The following is a 17,920-nucleotide window of genomic DNA, read 5'->3' as shown; positions in this document are numbered from 1 at the left end:
TAACAGAGAAAGCACACCATTTGTAATTCCACCAATGTGGTTTACAGACTGACATGTACTTGTCTAAAATATCAAATTAAAATCGTTACCCATAATGTAAAAGTGTGGATACAAAAACACACAGGCAGTTGATGCCAACTAAAATTAATCACAAAGCTGGTAATTAGTATAAAGATTTCCATTCACAACGTCAAGAGTTTAAATTGATAGTCCAAGAACAACTGAGATGAGAGAGATTGAGCGTACTCTACTGAGAAAAGAACAAGGATGGATTTGTTTTTAAAACTGACCTTGATTACTTCCTCAGGATTAGCTCAAATAGGCCATGGATAGGCCTAGTTGTAGGAAGGGGAGGGTTGCCCGGGGTGATCACTAAGTGCGGGGAGCAGCAAGGATTTTGATTGTTTTAATGTAGGTGCTCAAGTTTTAAATTAATTAGCACAGAGAGTGAAGGGTTACTGGCTTTTGAAATATTATGTTGGAACGTGAATGGGTTGAGGGTTAAAAGAGGCGACATGCCATTCTGCACTACTTAAAGCAACAAAAGGCACAAATAATTATGCTGCAAGAAACTCATCTCAGGAGGCAGGAATGTAAGGATCTTTTTTTTAAGCAAAAGTGGGTGGAAAACATTATAGCCACAGATAAGTTGCATTGCACTAAATGTCAAGGGCTAATAGTTAAAGTTAAATCAGGAATTGAGTTGGTCCACCAGAAGGCCGATGAGGGGGGGTGGGTGTTGCATCATGGTAGAGTTAAAATAAGTCACTTATGTATGATAGTGAGTTACTCCAGCCCAAACACAGATGATAGTTCACATCTGGCAAATATCTTTTCGACTCTGGTCGATTTCAAAGCCCCATAATTTTAGGGCGAGAGGAAAATTATAACTTATGTGAGGTTTTTCGTAGAGTTAAAGGGAACAACAAGAAAACAATTAGTCATTACTCCAGGCTAGATTAATATTTTATGGATAGGAAGGAAGTGGAGAAAGTGGTGAGAATAGAGCATCTCTCCAATACCTTTCAGATCCTGCAGCAATTCTTCTTAAATTTGAACTACATGAATCATGGAGCCCTAGGAGATGGATAATTAACCCATTGCATGCTGCCGTCGGCTGTTGGATGTCGAGAGCGCTACCTCCCTGGTGCTGCACACGTCCAATGTCTGATGCGGCCCCGCCCACCCTTTAGAACGCCCGCACCGTGGCGGAAAAACCGCTGCGGTTAAGGCGTTAATAGAAGGATCCTGCTACAGGAGTGGGTGGTGGCAGAATTGGCCCACAACTCAGAAAAATGTCTTTCTTTGAGCTTGTCATCGATGCCCCTGAATGTAGTATGGAACACATACAAAGCTTGGTTAAGGGGGGCACTCGAAGGTATGTCGGTGAATTGGGCAAGGGAGGAGAGAAGCACATTTTCTAGTCTGGAGGAAAAGATAGGGGGTTTAGAAAAGGTGCTGAAGAGTGAAGCTTTAAGTGAAGAGGATAGGAAGGTGACTGAAGAACTGCAGATGAAATTTAGAGTCAAGATGGAAGAAAAGGTTCGGCAACAATGGGGAGTAAGTAGAGCTAGAGATATAGTGCAGGGGGAGTGCTGTAGAAAATTGTTGGCGTGCAAGGCAAGAGAGGAACCAAAATTATGTTAGGAGGATTAAAGTTGATAATATCGGGCATACCACCAAAGATGGTAGTAAGATAAGAGAGGTTTTTAGGGAGGTCTTTCAGGATCTATATATGAAGGACCTTGTAACAAGCAGAGCAGACATTGATGCATGGCTCCAGAAAATGCAACTTCCTAAATTGACTCCGGAACAGCAGGTTTATCTATCCTAGGAAATAATGGGCAGCGAGATTCTGATTGCTGTTAAGAAAATAAAGGCAAGGCAGCAGGTCCCGATACAATTCCCAGTGAAATCTGCTCTTTAATTGCGTATGAGATTGTTCCAATCTGGAACAAACTGTTCAACTCTATCCTGGTAGAGGGTATGCCAATACCAGAGTCATAGAATGATGCTTTCATAATGTTAATTTCAAAGCCTGGAAAAACCCTCTTTAATGTCAATGATTCCGTCCTAGCCCTCTATTCAATGCCGATTATAAAATCTTTACTAGTATATTTGTAGCATGTATAAACAAGGTAGTTGGGCATCTAATACATGAAGCCCAAAAAGGTTTTATACCCGGTAGAAGCCTGAGAGAGTTGAATCATTCCCTGATTGGTACCATTGATTTAGCTACAACAAAGGGTCTCCCCCTCGCTGTTGTGACTGTAGATGCTGCAAAGCCATTTGACTGGATTAACTGGAGCTATCTTATGGCGGTAATGGATTATTTCTGAATGGGTAAATTAATGATAGGTACACTAGAGAAGATTTATAGAAGCCCATCAGTCCATATTTTAGTGAATAAAAGCCTATCACCCTCTGTGAAGATAGAAAGGGAGACTAGACAAGGTTGTCTTCTTTCACCCATACTTTTTGAGATGTATATTAGGCTGTTTGAGACTGAATGAGGGAATAAATGCATTTAAGTTTGACGCTTTTTCCAGGAAGATTGCGCTATACGCGGATGATCTAATACTCAGCTGTACCCCAACTAACAGCCGAGGCAAGAGGATTTAGTGCCCTTTCAGGATATAAAGTCAATGAGGAAAAAACAATATAATGGTGTGGAATCAAAACGAAGGGAAAATAAGAAGTGTATAAAAAGTGCAACGGACATGAGATAGCTGGGGATAGACATAACCAGAGATAAAGGGAAACTTGACACATTAAATTTTGAGAAGACGAGCCAGGAAGTAGGAACATTGTTAAAATGATGGCAGAATCTCCCACTGTCTATTTATGGGTGAATACATTTGGCAAAAATGTCCTTTCTGCCTAAAGTTATATTTAGGTAGGCCTATCAAGAGCACAGTAAAGATACCGCTGTATGAGGGACTGGGAAATGGAGGTGAGGATACCCCTGTCATTAGAGACATGAGGGAAGCCTTCAACAAGTGTGGATTTGCTGGTGAAACTGGGCCACAATGTATTATACCGAGTGAAATAAGGAAACCTGAATTTCCAAAGCCTATTAAAGTTGTTCAGTACAATATCAATACAAAAGAGTTGTATTCATACTTAAAGGAATTTATACACATGCTGTATTTCAGATATCCTTTAGTGAATCCAAGGGATAATGCTGTATTGTGTTTTCTGAGTGTATGACCCCCTTTTGTAAATGTCTGGAATTAGCTCAATGTGTATTTTGTTTTTTTGTTGTCATCATTCTGTTTTTTTTTGTTGTCATCATTCTGTTATGCAAAATGTCATTTAGTCAATTACATATTAAATACAAAATCCAGACATGAATTATATACCATATGCGAAATAGCTGCATGCTACTATTAAATTGACAGAGTAAGAAACTATACATGTGTGCAAATTGCCACAATGCTAAAGATAAAAATAGAATTCACATTCAATAGGAATAAAATAGGCCTCAAAAACAAAATTGTGTACTTTGTAATAATTATGACTAAAAAACAAAATGTTACGACTAAAAAACATAATGTTACAGCAGTTACCTTAGATACATTGTATTAGATATTAAAAGGCATTCACATCATCTGAGTAAATTGGTTGTTGCTGAACTAACCACGACATAATAGAACAATAGATTTTGACCACCTTGAAATGCCTCAGTTTTTTAATAGACTGTGACGTTCTTACTTTCAGCACCAGTGAAAACAAAAGCTTTCCAACATCTCTGTTTAAACTGTCTCACTGAGAAGAATCTGTCTAACACAACAAATGGGGATTAAACTCTGTCAAGACATTACAAATACAGAAAAAGGTTTTTTTCTCCTGAGAAAGGTGCAGAACTCGACACCTGCTGGTCACAGCAATAGCTACGTCAATAGCACATGGCTATTTCTGACTGCAGGCTAATGAGGGGAAAATGCTGAGTCAACTAGATTTTAAGTGAGTGTAAACCTGGTACACAGGCTTGCATGATTTTAAAAGTTACAAAAAACTGTTTCATTATTTTGGATAAAAGAGAAAAGATTAATAGGAATTTCCTTTCGTAATGCCTTTTTACGTAAGCACATCAGTGGTTTTGATGTTAAATAATAACTGTCCTTTAAAAAGTGGTGCAGGATTTTCATGTTTCAAGTAAGACTTCTGTGCTTAGGGTTATAAATGACTGCGTTTAAATATGATAGGAAAGGAATGAGGCTTGCTTTTCATACGTCAAACAATCAAAAGGGTTGGTGTTATTAAAAAAAAAATCATTTTGATTACATAAATTTTTTTAAATTAAAAATAGGGGACACTAAAAACGCTTTTTTATCTCTATACTGCCTAATAATCATGCTGTTAACTCCTAGCATTAAAGTTGAATTTAAGCAGCGCTTTACCGCAATAGGGGGGAAAATGTCTCTTTACCCAGGTGTACAAAACTAATTTTTATAAGGGAGTACCTTATACATTTCTGATCCCCCATCTCTGGGATATGTAGTGGACATTCTAGGGATGACTAACATGCCAAAACATTGTAGGTTATTCATTTTAAGTACCCCAAGCACCAAAGTCGAAATTGGGTAAAATCCACTGTTTAAAAGCAGTTCTGCCACTTAGAGCAGTTTTCAAACTGATCTTAAGTTTCAGTAAATGCACACATATAAGTATAGAATGAACAGCTGACCTCTATACTGCTACGAAAGCACACGGCACACTGCACACAAATGACACTAAATGTAAAAACCCAGCACAAGTTCTTAAACGTACCTCTAAATTACTGGCAAACAGGAATGGAATAGGACTGCTTTTCAGCTATCAGTCTCCAGGGTCACTTTGAATTGGAAAGCCTCATGGAAAGCCTTGCACAAAATATGACAGCTGGTAAGGGTTAAAGGTCGAGATCTGCATTTACCAGCCCAGCAGGGCTCCGTGCAAGGTTTGCTTTGACACATTGACCTTTTGAAAGATGAGATGGCAGCGCAGGTTGAGAAAGAGAAGTTTTCATACTATTTTTGGCAAAAGCAAGTTTTTGTGTACTCATATGAACAGGAGGAAATATAATGGTATTTGTCTGATTCTGATTCAGAGAATAGCTCTGTCGCAAATAGAAGTAGATGGTGTCGACAGAAGTAAAACCTGTTTCAGCCTTTCCTACTGTCGAAATGGGGGAAGGAGTTTAGCTCCTCTACAAATTAAGGGTAGGCAAATTTATGTTTTCTCTCTCTTTTTTTCTCACTTCTCTTAGCCTGTCTAAGCTGTCTGTGAAATAGCCATGAGACATTTAATTGGCTATTCAGTAATACTGTTGGGGATTCTTTGTGCCATTTTCTCACCTGCTGTTTCCTACGGACCAGAGCCTACGCCTAACGGAACCCGCTCAGCGGGTCCCGCGTCGTTGGAGGAGGGTTTCCGAGGCCGCCATCTGCTGGGTGTCGGGTGTGTGACAGGGCTGCGAGCTTCAACCCGGACTCAATCTCCCAGGAGTCCCGGGTTGTTCAGGCCGAATCCACCTGGCCCGCTCTCCCTGACCGCCCCGCCCAGCCCAATCGCCTCAAAAGCCGCTGTTACCGGCTTGCCTCGGGATTCTTTGTGCCATTTTCTCACCTGCTGTTTCCTACGGACCAGAGCCTACGCCTAGCGGAACCCGCTCCGCGGGTCCCGCGTCGTTGGAGGAGGGTTTCCGAGGCCGCCATCTGCTGGGTGTCGGGTGTGTGACAGGGCTGCGAGCTTCAACCCGGACTCAATCTCCCAGGAGTCCCGGGTTGTTCAGGCCGAATCCAGCTGGCCCGCTCTCCCTGACCGCCCCGCCCAGCCCAATCGCCTCAAAAGCCGCTGTTACCGGCTTGCCTCGGGATTCTTTGTGCCATTTTCTCACCTGCTGTTTCCTACGGACCAGAGTCTACGCCTAGCGGAACCTGCTCCGCGGGTCCCGCGTCGTTGGAGGAGGGTTTCCGAGGCCGCCATCTGCTGGGTGTCGGGTGTGTGACAGGGCTGCGAGCTTCAACCTGGACTCAATCTCCCAGGAGTCCCGGGTTGTTCAGGCCGAATCCAGCTGGCCTGCTCTCCCTGACCGCCCCGCCCAGCCCAATCGCCTCAAAAGCTCACCTATAAGAATTGACATTGCACGCTGCGCGGGAGCGCACGGGAGCGCGCGGGAGCGCCCGGGGCGAAGCCCGGGAAAAAAACGCGGGCCCTCTGTGGCCCTCAGAGGCCTGAGGAGCCTGGGCTGGGCCCTCCCTCTTGCCTAAATTGCCGTTAACCTTACCAAGGGACAGCACATACTGGACATGCCATCATCACCCCCCGAGGGGCCCACGGTAAAGGTGGGGGGTACAACTAAAAATAGGACACTGGATGTGTACTTTGCTCGAACACCAGGAGGTGGGGACAAAGACTCCTCAATGGCCGAGCGCAGGGCTGAACGCCGTCGATCGATCGAAAGCCTGAAAAATAGACCATTAATTGATTTTTCTACTCCCCAAGACAGCGAATCCCTCTCTGTCGGCGAGGGTCTATCATCAGAGGAGGGCGTTCCGCTCCTCCTCAGAAACCTTACTACTCCCCGTAGTTCACCGACAGAGCAACCGCCTATGGTGATTGATTCAATCAGCCTTAGCAGTGACCCGATTGACTTGATCTCACAACCTACTTTATTGAGTAAATCAGTCACTATCGGGAAAAGCAAACAAAAAGTACGTCCCGAAGCAAAGCCTTATGCCCCCCCACCTAACAAGCGAAGAAGAAAAACGAGGGGAGGGCACGCCCAAAAAAAATCTCCCATTCTGACTTCGGAAAAGGCCCAAAGCTACCACCAAAGGATGATCAAATAGCGGACAAAGTGCATATTTCTCCTCTGGCTGGAGTTCTCCATATTCCTGACGCTGCGGAAACTCCAATGATCATCTCAACAAATGAATTACCACCCTCAATTTCCACTGGCAACCTTGAATTTCTGCTCAGATCTCTGCTTCTCCCTATTAGTGACTCTATAAAAAAGGTGGAAATAAGGCTCACTATTTTAGAAGCCACACTGACCAGTCTAAAAGCAGCTGTTACCAGTCGGGATAGATCCGTTGACTCCAAACCCTCTTCTACCTCATGTTCTACTTCACAAGTTGTACAACGTAACCCAGACCCTCCATTGGTGATCATAGATAACTCCCATCTACATCCCCCCACGGCTGACCCGCTCCAGGCCCCAATTACTAAAACTACTAAAACTACCACTAAACTTACTAAATCATCACCTCACTCTACACATGTTTTAGCTCCAATCCTTCCTGTGACAAGTAATCTAACCCAATCGAACCTCCCATTACCAATAGCAAAACCTAGTCTGCCTACAAATAACTCATCAAACAGGGATTCGGGGGGGCAGCCAATGCAATATTCAAAAAGATCAACACGTAGAACAGTAGACCTACCCCCGGACTCAGCTCCATATACGATCATCTTGACAGGCATCCCAGAGCTAGTAGAAGGGGTAAGAGAAAATTACCACGCACTAAAAAACAAAACCATCTACTGGCTGAGGCAGAATAGACCCCTTCCCGCACACATAAACGGAGAAATCCTGTCAGTAAGGCGAGCGGTGTGGGTGGGTTCGAGGCCAAAGGATAAAAAGAGAGATGTTATAATTATTAACTTTAAGGATCATAGGGTGGTCAGAACACTAGGTGACTGGTATGCGCCCATGGGCGGAGATATTATCTCCACCCACTACGTTAATTACTTCTATCCACGAGAACTGCTAACCAATCTCAGACAATCTCAAACGAGCAGACACCGCCCGGAGTGGAGAGAAGTACGCCACCAACCTATCCAGAATCACTTTTCTAGTCATCTATTTCAACAATCTTACCCCCATCCACACTGGGGCAATCTGTATAATAATCATCAAACATCATTTCTAGATTTCAACATCCCAACCTTTAACCATTATTCGGCATTTAGCGACCTAGACGGACTGGATTGACTTAATACCAAACTCAAAGTCTGCCCTGGGCTGAAAGAGGGTACTTCATGTGGTGATATTTCTTCAGAAAACATGGGTCGAACCCACAGCATAGATGATCAACCCCCTCCGACAAAAATTAATCAACCACCAGAGAGGGTTAGGGTCAACTTAACCAGAGGAGATAAGAACACTGTTCGACTTATTCCATCCAGGGAGGAGCACAACGGGGAGGCGTTGGGTAGTCCGCAAAATACTATAGAGAGGTCTATAAAAACCACACATAGATCCATGAGAGAACAAAAAATCCATATCATGTTCTGGAACTGTGCTGGCCTTCGTGAAAAAATCCTGTCTGGAAGTCTCTTAGAGTTTGGTAATGATCCTCAAATTATAGCCTTACAGGAGACCTGGCTCACTAAAGAAATGCACCTGATAGGATATAAAACCTTTTTTTCACCAGGGATTGCAGGAACCCATGGGAGACCTAAAGGCGGGCTGACTACTTATATATCGAACACAATAGTTGGTTTGGTCATTACTCCAATTAGCTTAGAGACCCACTATCAGATTCTGAGACTGTCATTTAATACAAATAGGATTATCCTTTTAGTCAATCTCTATGACAACTTGGCGGAAAATGATAGATTAAAAACACTGGGTGCACTTCGGAAAAAGCTAAGTACTGATATGAAACTTATCCCAGGGGTGGAACCATCGAGCATCATCTTGGGTGGTGATTTTAACCTCCACCCATGCAAAAAATACAATAGTAACATCTGCGGTTTGGGTCACGGAATGGAGGAGCAAACAATCCACTTCTCTCACTCAGTGGTGGGAGATTTCCTAAATGAGTCCATGTCGACTTTGGATCTAACAATACTGAACCAAATAAACCCTTTACTAGGGAAGCTTGACCCTACATATCTTCGTAGGGGTAGTGCAACTACAATCGACTACATTCTCACCACAGCGACCCTTGAAAGTAAGATTGTGAATTTCGGAGTGAAAACCAACACACTAAGTGACCACTCAGCCTTAATTTTTGATCTAACTCTGGATCAATCGCAGCTATCAGCCCAAATCCTAATGTCTACCCTCTCCCAGAATAATATCCAGCTTACAAGAACAAATGGCTTTACCCTTGGGTGGGGGAAGATCGACCCAAATCTCTTGACAAGTAAGGTAGTAAAGGCAGCACAAATAGACATTCTGAGGTGCTTAGATATGGAGGTACCTAACGACGAAGTCTTATCCCATTTCAATACAATCTTGGGTAAAGTAAATGATTACCTTACTGTAAAACAGAAAGGGACTAAAGAAAAAAGAAATAGTTGGTTTAATCATGATTGCACAGTAGCCCATAAAAAACTAAAGAAAGCACTATCACAACCGAAAAGAGATAAAGAGAGGGTTAGGAACCTGAGAATAGCCTATAAATTGGCCTGTAAAATGAGAAAAGAAGAGCTGAAAAAGGCGCTATGGGATCAGCTTCATGAAAGCTCATTAAATAAAAACACAGACCAATTTTGGAAAGTTGTCAAAGCACCTTTCCTGATAGACTCAACAGATCAACCAACCCTCGATGTTGCCATTGAGGGACAATCTTGGATAAACCATTTTTCCAGGATTTTCTCCAAACCACCAGTAGCAGACGATGATGGGAAAAATGATAATGTAAACAAGGTTAATTCCTTCCCAATTCCAGTGACAGTCGATCAATCTGAGGTAATAAACGCACTAAACGCTAGTAAGAGTAGAAAAGCTCCAGGCCCGGATGGGGTTACAGTAGATTTTTTAAAATTTAGATTAGAACTTTGGGCACCAATAATAAAAAGGGTGTTTGATGCAGCAATGGCCTGTGGGTTGCCCATATCTTGGACCCAATCAATTTTGGTCCCAATCTTCAAGAAGGGAAACAGGGAGGAAACAACCTGCTACCGTCCAATCTCCCTCCTGGACTCACTGGAGAAGGCACTGGGCAGAGTGGTTCTCCAGCGTCTGCAGGAGTGGGTGGACGAGACCGGGTCCCTCTCGGACATCCAGTTTGGCTTCCGAGAGGGCCACGGAACAACAGAACAAGCCCTTAATCTGGCTTTATTGATGGGAAAGTATGTTCTAGCAAAGCGCGAGAGGTTCTACATGGTATATGTGGACCTCTCTGCTGCCTTTGATTGCGTCAGCCATGCAAAACTCTGGACAGTCTTGATAAAAATGGGAATTGATGAGGCCCTAGTGACCTTTCTTAGAGAGCTCTACTCTAACGCTTCGGCGAGAGTCCGATATGGTGTCCGGGGCGAATTGACAGATTTCTTCCCAGTAGAGCGCGGCGTCAGGCAAGGATGCGTCCTGGCCCCCTTTCTCTTCTCCCTCTATACCAACGGCCTAGAGGTAGAGATGCTACGGGGGGGCCAGGACCTGCCCCGCGTCAAAGATCGACTGATCCCTGCGCTCTTATACGCAGACGACGCGGTAATCATAGCACGTACATCCCGCGAGCTACAAAAATCGTTGAATAGCTACGCGAAATTTATGAGTGATCTAGATCTCCTCATAAATATTAAGAAAACTTTTGTTATGACAGCAGGACGCGCAAAAAAAACTGAAAAACCCATTTTTCTAAATAACGTAAAACTAGAAACTACTTCCCAATATCCCTATCTGGGTATTATGATAGACAGGAAGATCAACTGGAGAGCGGCCATAGAAGCGCGCAAACACCAACTTTTGCGCTCTATTGCTGCTCTCGTGAAATTTGCCCAGAAACTAGGGAAGAAACCTCCAGTTGAACTTCTCCAAATATATAGAGCAAAGTGTCACTCAATTGCACTTTATGGGGCGGGCTTATGGGGCCACAAACAAACAAAACCCTTACAGGTTGCAGAGAACACCTTTTTAAGATTTTTATTGTCAGTACCCAAAAGAGTATCTACTTTTGCATCTCACACAGAACTGGGACTACCGCACATTGAGGATTTGGCCAAAATTGAACCTGTACTCCTATGGCGTAGAATATGGGTTTCAACAAAGAATTCTTTAACCAAAGCTATTATTGCAGATTGTATGAAACTTGACCATGTACAAAGGATAGACTGGCTAATGTATGTTAAAAATCTCCTCATTGATCTAGGAATGGCTGACTTTTACTATAATCCTGATACTATAGCCAGAATTCCTAAGAAAGAGCTCAAGGCCAAGGCGTTGAGTCACTTTGATGAACTACGTATTACTGAGGAGATCAAAAAACCATCAGTACAGCATTCCTTGGCAGTCATGACGACCATTGAGATGGAACCATACCTAACCTATGTTGGCTCGCAGTTCGAACGATTCCTGCTAACGAGATTCAGATTGAACATTTTTCACAGGATAGTAGCATTCCCAAATAGAAACAGCTGGGATGAGAGTTTAATCCCCTGTCCTTGTGATGGAATATCTGAACAGTCAACAATACATACGGTTTTGTTTTGTAAATATTACTCTGTCCATCGAACACTTTTCTTAACCCCATTGCTGAAAACTTTTGGACTCCGTAAATGTCGCCCTGCAATGTTGAGGTTACAATTTTTAAGTTCAGAACACATCTGTAAAGCCGTCAGTACCTTCCTAAAATGCATTTTTAAGTCAAGGGTCAATTTTCATAATTACAATAGCTAAATTGCTTTACTTAATCAATTTGAAGTTAAACTGTAATGATTTGGAAATGTTCTCTTTTTTAATAATGTTTGTAAATGAAATGTAATAATACTTTTATGGTAATTTATATGACCCCGCTGATTCATCTGGCAGAGCAGTGGGGAGCAAAAATAATGGCGTATGCCGACGACACGCAGCTGTTGTTTACCTGGCCTAAGAATTGCTTAGATGCCAGGGTCGTCTGCTCTTCTTTGTCCAATGTCTTCCGGTGGCTCGTTTCAGCCCAGCTTAAATGCAACGAGGACAAGACAGAGCTGCTGTTTTATGGCAACTTCCCGGACAATTTTAAGGATCTTATATGGCCGCCTGACTTTGCTTGTCCCAGCTCTCCTGGAGGCCCGGTTAAAAACCTGGGGGTCTGGTTTGGACCGGATCTTAAGTTTGAAGCGCATCTAAAACAACTTACTGCGACTTGTTTGGCGACCCTCAAGTCACTCAAAAGGTTCCTTCCGCTGCTTCATAGGGAAGCAAAAGAGACGGTTCTGCGTGCTTTGATTTTATCAAGGCTGGATTATGCCAATGCCCTTTTTAGCGGTCTCCCTAAATATCTCATTAATCGCATGCAGATCATTCAGAATGCGGCGGTTCGACTTTTATTCCATCTTCCGAGAAGAACTAGCGCTTCTGCCCATCTCCGAAAGCTCCACTGGCTTCCGGTGGCTTATCGTATTGTGTTCAAATCACTGGTCCTGGCCTTTCGAGCCCTGCACCAACAAGGACCACAATATTTGCACAAGAGGTTCACTTTTTATACTCCTCGCCGTGCCCTTCGATCAGCTAATCTTCTTCTGATGTTTACGCATAAAGTCAGATATGTGAGATTGGGTGGTCAGTCCATCTCTGTCCAAGCAGCTCGGTCTTGGAATGCCCTGCCGCTCTCTCTGCGATCCTCAGCCACACTGGCGGAATTCAAGAAGGGGCTAAAAACCCACCTTTTTAAACTCAGTATCTAGCTGCTTTTCTTCTTCACCTGGTTTGGCTCTGTTTAAGATTACATATCGCGCCAGGATACTCTGTAGTAGCAGAGCGCGTAATAAAATATTTTATACATACATTATACATACATTCATGGAAAATGAATCCCGAATAAAGATTTTATTACTAATACTGTTTTTAAAAATTGTTAGCATTAATAAAATGAATAAAATATAAATGCTATGTCACTACCTATCCTGTCTGATGAAATTATGAAAGGATGAGTAGTCTCGATTGCTGTTCCCTTATTTGACCTTTAAGGGGAACAAGATGTGGGTAGTTTTTGTTCTAAAATTCTCAGGTGATAACACCATTATTATTAGCTAGTACGTGTAAATGAACTGACAGTCCTTATTAGAGCTGATGTTGCATAGTTTGGATCATGAAAAGTAGAATGCAGGAAAGGCGCCCATGTGATCCGTAGCAAACATTTTTGAAGAACATATTGTTTTATAGGAGTTTGTTTGTCAGAACATGTTCTGCTGGAGAAATGTATGTACCCACTATGTTGAGTTTTTTAGTTCTTTATGTAATACGAATCCCTGTTAAATTGACACTACCATCATAAGGTGGCTGAGGAAGATCACGTGGATGCTTCCAGCTGACACCCTGAGGACCGTAGTCCAGGCCCTTGTCACTTCACGGATGGACTACGGGAACATTCTTCTTCTGGGTGCCTGCAAGGAGGTCACCAAGAAATTACAGGTGGTTCAGAACATGGCAATTCGCCTTATCTGTAATCTGCCTGCCAGGTCTTCGGTCACCGTCCATCTGCGCAAGCTGCACTGGCTGCGCATTGGGAGCCGAGTGAAATTTAAAGCTCTCTGCATAATGCATCATATCAAATCTGGTAAAGCCCCGAAATATTTGTCCTCCTTGGTACAGGATTATGTCCCTACCCGCACTCTGAGATCCTCTACGCAAAATAAGTTTCAAATTCCGCGCTTTAATAGAGCCAAAATGGGCGGTCGCTCGTTCGCGCTGCTAGCACCTTCCTTATGGAACTCCATGCCACAACCCCTGCGATCCGAAATCTGTTATCCTAAATTCCGCAGGGGAATTAAGACCTGGCTTTTTAATTCTTAAAATGTGTGCCCAATCCGTCTCAGCTTACCTTACCTTTTGTTTGTTCACTAGCGCCGGGAAACCTCCGGGTAGCTGCGCGCTCAATAAATGCAATTATAATAATAATAATAATAATAATAATTAGCAGTTTTAGATTTTCCTGCTGCACCTATAACATGAGAGCATGGTCCTAAGCGTACAATGTAGGTGTTTTTATTAAGAGAAATCATTTTAGAAGTGTCTGCAGTCCTGTACAAGTAATGCAAAGTCTATGAGTAAAAGTGTAGAACATTTCCTTTTTTCTTGAGGGTTTTCAGATAAATAATATAGGAATATACAGATGTAAGGATTTGGAGTGTGTCTGTATTATTTTTCTCTTTTCCTCGGAATTTAGGAAATGAACACAGGCTTCCTTAGCTGCTTCAAATAGAGTAATGGGTCCAGGGTTTTTACTCTCAGATAGATGAAGTGGTTCTTGGGTGCCTTGCTAATATATGGGGCGTCCCAAGACTGGGAAGTATTCTGAGACTATCCTCTCTGTTGATAGATTAGTTCTGTGCTTTGTCTAAAGACCTTTTGTTTTGTCCACCAACAGATATGTGCTGCCTTACAACCATTGCCAGAGGGCCCGGACATTAGATCCAGCCTGGGGAGTCAGCACCAGTCCAGCTTGAAGCAAAGATGAAGGTAACCAGCACAGGCGTTGCTGGCAACTAGGATCTATCTCAGTGATGGCGGAAGCACTGGGGTGTGAAATGTGCACCCCTGCCACTGTCTTGGGTGAACGACAGGGTCACAAATCAGAAAGGAGAAGTCGTGGATCAAGTTTTTGATGCTCAGCTGAGAGTGTCACAGGCCGACCAGAACGGCAAGGAGGCTTTCGCTTAAGGTGACGCCTTTTGAAACAAGGGTTGCTTCAGAGATCCTAGCATCAGGCTTCTGAATCCTGGTCCCAAAGTGAATGCAAGTTTGCACCTTTGTTTGTTGATCAAGAGATACCTGGGCACACTGGAGAATCTGTGGCCCCAACAAAAGAGCAGTGCGCCTATAGAGCAATACAGAAGTTAGGGAAGGACTTGAGTTTAGGGTACAGGTGCTATGTCTCTGGTGCCTGTTAGATTGAAGTGAAGAAAACTGGTGCACTGCCTGAGACACTGGACAGGATAGTTGAGGGCATTTGCCTTGGGGGGTCATTGCCCTATCCTGAAAGAAAGACTTCTTTTCCTCCTTAAACTGTGCTGTGATTCCTGATTTGCGAGTTGTGCAGCTCCACCATCGGAACAACAAGAGCCTGCCTGTGAGGCTCAAATGGACACAGGAATAAGACTCCCCTCTGGCTGGTTGTACAGCGGCTTCAATTTCCCCAAGGACTTATTTTTTTGTTAGTAATGTACCCATTCGGACGTCCCATTTTTGAGGAGGAGCAGCCCTTTGCGGCTCCTCGTCCTAATTCCTATGACCCTGTGTGGTCCTCCTGGTCCCTTGGAGCCAGGATTATTTTTGTAATAATATGTTTAACTGCTTTAATATTTGTATTAGGTATAATGTTTTTTTTGCGAGAGAAACATCCTTCTGAGCAGTAAACAAATGCGACTTTGCCCTCCTCCTAAAAATATAATGATTGATATTCTAGCCCTCATAAAAGGAACACTGGAAAAGTCTATTGAAAATGTTTTTATTAGATATGTGCTGTTGGCTATTCTGAAATTGAAATGGATAGTCACTGAAATGCATAGGAGCCCTCAAAATGTTTTTTACGTAGAGTTGGACTAGATGGTTCTATGATTTGCTTTTTGGTTAGGGCTAGAATTTTTTTTTTAATTCTGTTTGTGAGAATATTCATTACTCTCTCCTGCTATCTGTATGCTTTGTTCCCTTTGTACCCCTGCTTATACCTTACATATACCCTCTTAATGAAATGTTTAGAATGAAAAATGCCCACCTATCAATGAATTAGGATATTGATGAATTCATTAAAATAAATGTGCAAAATATTTTCTATGTTCCTATGAGATCATTGGAATGTTTTTAGCTCATGCTAAAATGACTATCTGTTAAAGATTGCAGGGATCACTGTTAGCATGAGCTGAAAGCCATTTTGTACTTGGCAGTCATCGTAGTTAGCCATGTGCTTGCCATGTGCGTTCTCCCTCTTTCAGAGCATTGCACATGCTCAAAAAGGCCTAGCTGATAGAATGCACCTGCTCCTAGTATGGAACTGTCAGGCAATTCTTGCTGATGTAAGGATCAATGTCTCTCCTCCCACTTTGTTGAGGAAGCGACTTTTGTATAGCCATATTAGTCAGTAAGTATTCTTGTATGTGCCAGGACCTCCCCTTGGTTTTATGCTGACTATGTAAACCTATGCATATATAAGGCCCTTGTTCTCTGTACTCCTTAGAATGCCTCCTACAGTGGCCCGAGGGTACTGTGTGACATAGTCTCCCTCATTTTAAGTTAATACAAATGTTGTTTTTATATTACAGCTTCTGTGCCAATCACTTCTTTGTTGGTTAAAAGAACTGGGTGTATCAGTGAACCCCTTGGGAGGTTTATATTTCTTCAGGCGTGTGGTCATTGTAGAATCAGTTCTGTGCCCCTCCCACTTTAAAGAAACACTGACAAGTGTTCTTTTCAAATATTTCGAGGTTCCATCAGTTCTGTTTGCTCCAAGCCATTTGATGTCTCTATTGACTCGTGTAATTAATTCAGCAATGGTACAGGACTGTGAATATGCTGAACACATACCGTACAAGCAAGATAAATCTGATACACGAGTGCAGTCCCCACGCATATTCATTGAAAGTATGGTGTTGCCTATTTATGAAGGAATACCAATTCTGAATTGCTGGGAAGCCCTTCCCCTAGGTGGAAGGGCTATTCACAAGGAGCCGGAAAATCAACTACTAGAGCAATGCACTGTTGATACTGGCACAGCAAAGGGACAGTCTCTTCCATCTGTGACGGGTTCTGTTCCAGAAGCCATCGTTGAAGACATTAAAGTCCGTACAGGTTTTGTGAGTGACCTTCAACGTGGACTGAACATTCAAGCAGCAAAATTTAATATTGATGGCAGTTCTCAGCGTCCTGCACCTCCTCTTGATGTTGACTACCCTCTAGATGGGGAAAAGATGTTGCATGTTAATGGATCAATCAGAGATTCAGTTATAGAAATCTTTTTTGAGCAGGATATTGAAGAGAAATCGGTTGCAACCTTAATACTAGATTCTCTTGTACAGTGTCCAATAGATACAAGGAAGCAGTTTGCTGAAAATCTGGTAATCATAGTTGGCACTGCAATGCTGCCTGGATTTCTACACAGATTAATGGCAGAGATCAGATATCTAGTGGAAAAAACTAAATACAAAGAGGCTTTAGCAACCAAGACTTTCAGAATTAACAATCCACTTGCAAAGCCAAATTGTGTGGCATGGCTTGGAGGAGCTGTCTTTGGAGCCCTACAAGACATCCTGGGCAGCCGCTCAATTTCAAAGGAATATTATAGTCAGACCGGTCGTATTCCTGACTGGTGCTACATCAGAAACTCAAATGTGGAACTTATGTTTGATGATAGTAAATCACCACCGCCTGTGATGAAAAGAGCCTTTCCAACAGAAAAATAGCTGAAGTAGCGATGAGCTGGGATCTCATGAATTTGAATCCTGCAAATGGAGATTTGCGTAACGCAATTACGCAAATTCCGCCCACCCCTAGTTTAGTCATGACACATCAGTCTTGCATGCTCAGCCTGTGGTTCCACTGAAAACGTTTGTACGTTTTTTTTTCTATTTTAGTGCTGGTCTGTCTTCCTGATTAAATTAACTTGTTCGTGATGGCTCAAAAAGCACACAATAAACAGTGCGTTGTCATGGTCTTTTCCAGACAAGTGAACGTCTGTACAAAAAAACACATGCAGCACCACCACTAAAGATATGTATTAAACTTCTAGCAAAATCCAACTGGCTGAGAAGACTGAATAAAGTTTTTCTTAACAATATACGTGGTCGGATCCTTTGAAAAGTCTTGCGTTGCAGCACAGATTTTTATACAAAGCTTGACACTTTAAATTATAGTGTTTTTATATTTTCCAGCTTGTATTAGATATTCTGAGAAGCAGGATGAAGTTGAACTGAGCACGTAAAAGTGCATGTTGAATGGTGGCCCAAAGTTATTTATTTCTACTCTTGTATTCGGACAGTACTCTTTAACCATACATTAATATAT

At 42.6% G+C, this 17,920-nt stretch overlaps 1 protein-coding gene and 1 pseudogene across 11 annotated transcripts in view; one reads left to right on the top strand and one right to left on the bottom strand.

Moving 5' to 3' along the window:
* MLIP (muscular LMNA interacting protein) overlaps positions 1–17,920 on the bottom strand; it is a 1,868,253-nt gene that overhangs the window by 316,160 nt on the left and 1,534,173 nt on the right. The window lies entirely within an intron of this gene.
* LOC144762367 (actin-related protein 10 pseudogene) lies at positions 1,381–17,319 on the top strand (annotated as a pseudogene).

The sequence above is a fragment of the Lissotriton helveticus genome, chromosome 6 (assembly GCF_964261635.1).
Source record: "Lissotriton helveticus chromosome 6, aLisHel1.1, whole genome shotgun sequence".
NCBI classification, from domain to species: domain Eukaryota; kingdom Metazoa; phylum Chordata; class Amphibia; order Caudata; family Salamandridae; genus Lissotriton; species Lissotriton helveticus.
This window is presented reverse-complemented; position numbering and strand designations above follow the sequence as displayed.